At 53.8% G+C, this 6442-nt stretch overlaps 1 pseudogene; it reads right to left on the bottom strand.

The window, feature by feature from the left end:
- Nucleotides 1-2377: 2377 nt before the first annotated feature.
- On the bottom strand, nt 2378-3302 carry LOC117438806 (olfactory receptor 14C36-like; annotated as a pseudogene).
- Between the last annotated feature and the right edge of the window lie 3140 nt (nt 3303-6442).

Below are 6442 nucleotides of genomic sequence, written 5' to 3'. Positions count from 1 at the left end.
TAAACAACACAGTCAAAATGAGTCTGAGGCCATGCTGAGCCTCCCTCATACAGACCAGAGTCATCCGAGTCATGAGTACATATAGAGAACTTTACAATGAACTTGAATTTCAACTGACATCCCTTGTGAGCATTAGAGCTGGACAAAGCACTGCTTCAGACAGAAGATGACTCCCAACCAACCTGGCCTTGAACACTTCCAGGAATAGGGCAGCCACAGATCCTGTGGGCACCCTGTGCCAGTGTCCCACCACCCACAAATAGAAAAAATTCCTCCAAATGTCCAAGCTAAATCTCCCTTTTTTCAGCTTAAATCCATTCCCCCTCTTCCTGTCACTGCACACTCGTGTAAAAAGCCCCTCTCCAGATTTTTCGCAGGCCCAGATTAGCTATGGGCAGATGCTAAGATGTCTGCCTGGAACCTTCTCTTCTCCAGGCAGAACACCCCCAGCTCTCTCAGCCTCTCTTCATCGGGGACGTGCTCCAGCCCTTAGAGCACAGCAGTCAATGGCTGGACTCGATGTTCCCAAGGGTCTTTTCAAATGAAATGATTCTGGGATTTCATCTGACATCCTTTGTGAACGTCAGATCTGGGCAAAACACAGCTTCAGAGCAAACCTGACTCCCATCCAACCTGGCTTTTAGCACTGCCAGGGATGGGGCAGGCACAGCTAAGATGTCCTCCAGCCCTCGAGGCATCTTTTTGGCTCTTCATAACCCCATCGTTGTAGGATCATAGGAGAACAGAGGTTGGAAGGGACCCCAGGAGCCCTCCAGTCTAACCCATCAGGGACAGGATCAGAGCACTTGGTTCAAGGCTTGATTCAGTCTGAGTTGGAAATCCCCAAGGCCAGAGACTGCACAGCCTCTCGGGGTGACCGGATGCAGCACTTGCCTGAGCCTATGGGAACAAGGTTTCCTTCTGTCCTGGCTCAACCTCACCTCTGTCACTATACCCCATTGCCTTTAGTCCTCCCACCAGGTACCACCTCCCCATCAGCCTCCCCTTCTCTGGGCTGGGTAAGCCCAGATACCCCATCCTTTCCTGTCCTGGTTTGAGCAGTAGCAGTCATTTTTCTCCTTCTTGGTAGCTGGTGCAGTCTGTGTTTTGACTTTCGGGCTGGGAATGGTTGCTGGTAGCAAGTATGTTTTGAGTTATTGCTGAAATATTTCGTCTGTCCAAGTCCTTTTCTGAGCTCATGCTCTGCCAGGGAGGAGGGGAGGCCGGGAGGAAGGAGAGACAGGACACCTGACCTAGGCTAGCCAAAGAGGTATTCCATACCATAGCATGTCTTATCCAGGATGTAACGGGGAGAGACCCGGAAGGGCTGGGGAAGTCTGGGGGGATGGAGGAGGTATCGGTCAGTGTTCGGTTAGGCAGGGTGGGGTGAGTTATGGGTCGGTGGCTGGTGAGATGTATTCTCTTCGCTTGTTGTTTGCTTTATCATTATTATTTGTAGTAGTAGTAGCAGCAGTGATTTGTGTCATGCCTTAGCTATTAAACTGTGCTTATCTCAGCCCGGGGGGCTACATTCTTTGGATTCTCCTTCCTAACTCTCTGGGAGTCAGGGGAGCAAGGGGGGGAGTGAGTGAATGAGCTGTGCAGACTTGGTTTTAACCACGACATCATGCTCCAGTCCCTGCCTGTCCTGAGGGCCCATTGCTAAACCCAGTCCTGCCTGCTGATAGCATTCCTAAACTGGGGATCTGAAACCTGAATGGAGCATTCCCAAGCATCCTTTCCCTTGTTCTCCTGCTGTGCTCCTGCTCATACAGCCCACGATGCTGCTGTCCTCCCTTGCTGCCAGGGCACACGCTCCTGTCCAGCTCCTGCCCACCCAGACCTTTCCAATGGGCTGTTCCCAGCCAGGCAGCCCCAGCCTGGGCCATTGCAGGGAAGTCCCCTGCAGGGACCCCTGTGTCCCCTGCTCTCCTGCCCACTACACCCTGAAAGGTCTGCAACCCCCCCCCTGCCATCCCATCTCCTCACACCAGCACAACAGCTCCGACCCTTGGGCTCCCCAAGAGCTCTTCCTGCTCCAGGCACAGAGCAGCCATGCCAGAGCTAGAGGAGCCACAAAGCTGCTTTCATTCCCCTTCATTCCTGCCATGTGAGGACATAGCACAGAGAAGAAGTTGCTGCAGGATCATTTATTTCCCTTAAATAAAGTGAAAGCCCCAGAGTGACACAAAGTCTATGGGTCACACAACAAGGGTGGTTTCTTAAGCAGGAGGAGATGAAAACTGACATTTCTCTGAAGACAACATCACCACAAATTGAAACAGGAAAACAAATGTAAAGCAGCAAAGACAGACATGGCATGTCATGACCTACACTGGCAGCCATTTTTAGAGGAAAGCAGGCACTGTATGGCTGTTCAAAAACATCCAGTCACCAGCTTCTTCACAGCATCCATGAGCTCCTGGTTCCTCAGGCTGTAGATGAGGGGGTTCACTGCTGGAGGCACCACTGAGTACAGCACTGATACCACCAGATCCAGGGTTGGGGAGGAGATGGAGGGGGGCTTCAGGTAGGCAAAGGTACCAGTGCTGACAATCATGGAGAGCACAGCCAGGTGAGGGAGGCACATGGAAAAGGCTTTGTGGCGTCCCTGCTCAGAGGGGATCCTCAGCACAGCCCTGAAGATCTGCACATAGGATACCACAATGAACACAAAACAGCCAATAGCTGAAGAGAAACCTAGCACAAGAAGTCCAACTTCCCTAAGGTAGGAATGTGAGCAGGAGAGCTTGAGGATCGGGGGGGATTTCACAGAAGAACTGCTCCACAGCATTGCCTCTGCAGAGGGGTAGTGAAAATGTATTGGCTGTGTGCAGCAGAGCATTGAGAAAGCCACTGGCCCAGGCAGCTGCTGCCATGTGGACACAAGCTCTGCTGCCCAGCAGGATCCCGTAGTGCAGGGGCTTGCAGATGGCCACATAGCGGTCGTAGGCCATGACAGTGAGGACAAAATACTCTGCTGAAATGAAAAAGACAAAGAAAAACACCTGTGCAGCACAACCTGTGTAGGAGATGGCCCTGGTGTCCCAGAGGGAATTGGCCATGGATTTGGGCACAGTGGTGAGGATGCAGCCCAGGTCCAGCAGGGAGAGGTTGAGCAGGAAGAAGTACATGGGGGTGTGGAGGTGCTGGTCGCAGGCTGTGCTGGTGATGATGAAGCCGTTGCCCAGGAGCGCAGCCAGGGAGATGCCCAGGAAGAGCCAGAAGTGGCAGAGCTGCAGCTCCCGCGTGTGTGCGAATGGCAGGAGGAGGAAGTGGGTGATGGAGCTGCCGTTGGACATCTGCTGCCTGTGGGCATGGGCACTGTCATGGGAGAAACAGGCAGTGATGGGTTAGGACAGGAGGGTTGTCAGGTACAGAAGTGCAATTTACACATTGATGTACTATTGGACTCCATAGGAGAGGCTGAGCGTGAATTGCTCATGATTGTCTCTGAGGTTGATTGGTTTGCTTGTTTTGTCAGTGTCACAGCTGACAAGCACCTTTTTTAGGGATAAAATTCCAAAGAAAGTTTCTGAAGGCAACTGTGAAGAGTGAGCATGGGACAGACAGAAGGGCTCAAGTGTCTGTGGGTTAGTGCCTACTCAAGGTTGCTGCAGTGTCCATCACTCTGGTTCTCAGCTGCCCTGCACTTTGTAGAGAGAGTCAGCTCCTTGCCCATCAGAGCATGTCCAGCAGCCACCTGCAGTGGCAGACACCAAGAGAGCTGCCTGAACGCAGCCTCCCCAGGCCTGGGCTGCACTTTCCCCCCACTCCCTGCCCATGGCTCTGCTGCCTGGAGCTGTCCCTGCCAGGAGCTGCTGCTCTGTGCCCAGCTCTGCTCCCTCTCAGTGCTGCCAGAGCCCATCCCATGGGCTGTGTGCTCAGCTCTGCCCTGCACACCCCTCCCGGCAGCAGGGCTCTGCCCAGCGGCATCTCTGCCTCTGCAGGGGCTCAGGATCAGCTCACACAAGTCCTGACAAGACTCTCGGTGCCTCCTCCAAAGCAGAGAAGTGAATTCCCAGCTCCCACTGCCCAACCTGCCCACCAAGAGTGAAAACATCAAAGCTCTGGATCCTTCCTACTAAGGCAAATGCTGCCTCAGTGTCTTTCAGAAGATGCTCTGCAAATGTCCTCAGAGTGATGTGGAGCTCTGAGCAGCCCTGACCCACACAGCACCCTCTCCATGCACAAGAACACTTTTTCTTTCATGACAGGAGTTGTTCCTTCCCCCCCACCCCAGTTTCTCTCCCAGCACCGTGGGAGCTCCCAGGCAGGCTGAGTGCTGACCCTGGCAGGCAGCAGAGTCCCTGCCCCTGCACACAGCCCCTGGGCTGCAGGGACCTGCTCGCAAGGACAGCGCTGGGCACCCCTGGCTGCACACCCACATTCACAGCCTGCAGCCAGCACAACCCGGCACAAGGGACCTGCCTTGTCCTGTCCCTGCCATGGTGCAGAGGGAAGCCCTGCTCTGCACCACATCCTCCTCCTTATCTACACACAGAAACCAAGAGAGTCCTCCTGACACATCCCATGGACTGTCCCAGGCAGCAGCTTGCGGAGATCCCTCCAGGAGCTGCAGCTGCATTGCCCTGCACCCACAGCCTTACCATGCACAGGGCTGGGAAGGTTCCTCCTGCAGGGAGCTCTCAGCATCCTCCACTGCCAAGTGCCTTTAAGCTCTCTGAGGCTCACAGGTCTCCTCTTGGTCCCAGCTCAGCAGCAGAGGCCCAGCCCAAGGTGGCTCTGCCTCTGCTGCTTTGGGCTCCCTCCAGGCCTCCCTGGGGCTCCAGGGGAACCCTATGGGAAACAGCCTGAAGCAAGCACTGATGCTGCCTCCCTCAGCTGCAGACACACTGCCTTCCTGCAGTGTCATTGCTCTGAGGAGACACAGTTTGGTCTGAACAACAAGAGTCTGTAGAATCATGGAACCATTTAGGTTGGGAAAGACCCTTAAGAATATCAAGTCCATCAATAACAGAACACTGCAAGTCAACACATTAACCATGTCCTTTAGAACATGTCTTTTATATACCTCCACAGATGGTGACACAACCACTTCCGTGGGCAGCCTGTTTCTTGTCCCATCATCAGACAGGACAGGCAGGACAGGACAGGCTGGGATCTCCTTTACCCCTCCTCAAGGAAGGGATCCAGCCTGGTCAGTTGATACATCTCATCCTGGGATTGTTGGCTGGAAGGGGACTCAGCTCCTTCCCATGAACACCACAAATCCACAGGAGGTCTCATGTCCTCAGGAGGTGAAAATGTACCATTATATAGATGATGTCTTAATCAGAGGAGATTGCCCCCAAGAACTGCAGCAACAGCAGTGTGGCAAGCACTCCATGGTGCAGAAGTTGAAGTTCCACCTAAGCAATGTCAGAAACCAAGCAGAAACCAGTCAAATCAGGGGGTACTTGTATAGCAGCACTGCAGTGATTGCTACAGACACCTTCAGAGAAACAGAACAAGGGCAGATGCCCCACTCTGGGAAGGAATTACGACAGCTTGTGGGTCCTCCAGGATGCTGGAGGAAATATGGCCTTGGATTCTCTATCATTGCTCTCCCACTGTACTCACTGTTATGAAAGAGAAAAACATGGGAATAGAATCCAGAGCATGAGGAAGCAGGAAATACCTCATACAGGAATTAAAACCATACCAGTCACTGGGCCTGTACATCCCCAACAGCCTCTCATAGCAGAATGGGGGTTTGCAGCGCATGGCTCTTCCTGTGACCTGTTGAAATCGGCCCTGATGGAACAAAAACACTTTAATGTTCAAGTCACCTCTGAACCAGGAATTCAGACTCTTGCCTTTAGTCCCAGCGTTACAACAGCCTTTCAAACCCTCACCAGGTTTAGAAGCACCTCCCTTCACCCAGAGAACACCAACAGAAAACCCCTGGTTCACCAGTGCCTCAGCAGAAAAAGGGTCACAGAATCATGGAATCACCAGGTTGGAACACACCTTTAAGCTCATCCAGTCCAGCCCTTACCCCAGCACTTGGCCGAGGTCACCACTAACCCATGGCTGGTGCCTGCAGCCCTGCCCTGGGCAGCCTGTTCCATGCATCAGCACCCTCTGGGCAAGGAATTGTTCCTCAGCTCCATCTAAACCTGCCCTGGTGCCAGCTTGAGGCCAGTTCCTCCTGTCCCATCCCTTGTTCCTTGGGAGCAGAGCCCAGCCCCTCCTGGCTCCATCCTCCTGTCAGGCACTTGGAGGGAGACATCAGGTCCCCCCTGAGCCTTCTCTTCTCCATCTGAACCCCCCAGCTCCCTCAGCCATTCCCCATCTCTCTTGTGCTCCAGCCCTGCCCCAGCTCCATTGCCTTCTCTGGCCCTGCTCAGCACCTCACAGGTCTCTCTTGCAGTGAGGGCCCCAGAACTGAACACAGGATTCGGGTGCGGCCTCCCCAGTGCCCATTGCAGGGGCACAA

This window comes from Melopsittacus undulatus, unplaced genomic scaffold, assembly GCF_012275295.1.
Source record: "Melopsittacus undulatus isolate bMelUnd1 unplaced genomic scaffold, bMelUnd1.mat.Z mat_scaffold_623_arrow_ctg1, whole genome shotgun sequence".
NCBI classification, from domain to species: domain Eukaryota; kingdom Metazoa; phylum Chordata; class Aves; order Psittaciformes; family Psittaculidae; genus Melopsittacus; species Melopsittacus undulatus.
This window is presented reverse-complemented; position numbering and strand designations above follow the sequence as displayed.